Below are 1,163 nucleotides of genomic sequence, written 5' to 3' on the forward strand. Positions count from 1 at the left end.
GGATTGTTATTGTGCGTGCAAGTGATGCAGATCCTTTACAAGAAATTTTTGTTGATGATTTGAAAAGTAAAGGTAATGTATTGTATTCACGTTGTAATATATATATATATATATATGTCTGGTAATGTATGTGAACTGACCAAGGGTTTCACATATATATATATATATATTTATTGTTTGATTTGAATTCATATGCGTGTAGTTATTGTAAATGGGTTTCACGTAAGAATGCGATGATGGTTACAACAAACGACTTCCGGTTGAGGGGCCTAGATAAACCAGGATATACGAGTAACCAGTTGGGATTCGTTGTAACACAAGCCTTTGTAATGCAGCTACCAGGCTTAAACACCTTGGCAATCGCCATGGTCCGGCTGGATTTCGCTGCTCCTCTCGGCCTTAATCCCCCTCACACGCATCCGCGGGCCACCGAAATCTTGGTGGTGATCAAGGGTACTCTCTTAGTTTTATTTATCGCCACTAACAACACTCTGTTCTCCACAACGCTGGAGAAGGGAGACGTGTTTGTGTTCCTCTTGAATTGGCAACAATTATACATGCACTGAAGATGTGGAGACACTATCTTCTGGGTAGGAGGTTCACATTAATGAGTGATCATAGTTGGTTGAGGTATCTATTTGACCAGCCAAATATGAATGGTAAGCAAGATCGGTGGTTGGCCACGATTAACGAGTTCGACTTTGAGATAAGATACATCAAAGGCAAGGAGAACAGAGTGGCAGATTCTCTTAGCAGACGGGTATAGGTGGATCATTTAGTAGGTATGAGCTCTTATGGGATAGATTTATATTATAGGATCTTGCAGGCAGGATAATAGGATGTCATAGATATGTATTATGGATATTGTGTACAGGTTGTAGCAGAGTACAGGTACAGGTACATGTATAGGTACATGTGATGGTATAAGTAAATGTATAGGTACAGGTACAGGTGCAAGTGCATAGGACTTGGACTATTTTCTTATAATATATGGATTGGTCAGGTTCCGAGATAGGATATATGTGCTAGATGACAGTGATCTCAAGAATGTGATCTTGAGGGAGTTTCATGCAAAACCATATTTAGGTCACCCAGGTTACCAGAAGACATTGACAGTAATGAATAGTTCTAATATTGGAGGAACTTGAAGAGGGATGTAGTAG

General features: G+C 39.8%; 1 pseudogene; it reads left to right on the top strand.

Moving 5' to 3' along the window:
- The first annotated feature begins 236 nt into the window (after nucleotides 1-236).
- Nucleotides 237-566, top strand: LOC149258053 (germin-like protein 1-3 pseudogene; annotated as a pseudogene).
- Nucleotides 567-1,163: the final 597 nt, after the last annotated feature.

Source organism: Pinus tabuliformis, chromosome 6, assembly GCF_031772625.1.
Source record: "Pinus tabuliformis cultivar Carrire ecotype Pingquan chromosome 6, CPIR1, whole genome shotgun sequence".
NCBI classification, from domain to species: domain Eukaryota; kingdom Viridiplantae; phylum Streptophyta; class Pinopsida; order Pinales; family Pinaceae; genus Pinus; species Pinus tabuliformis.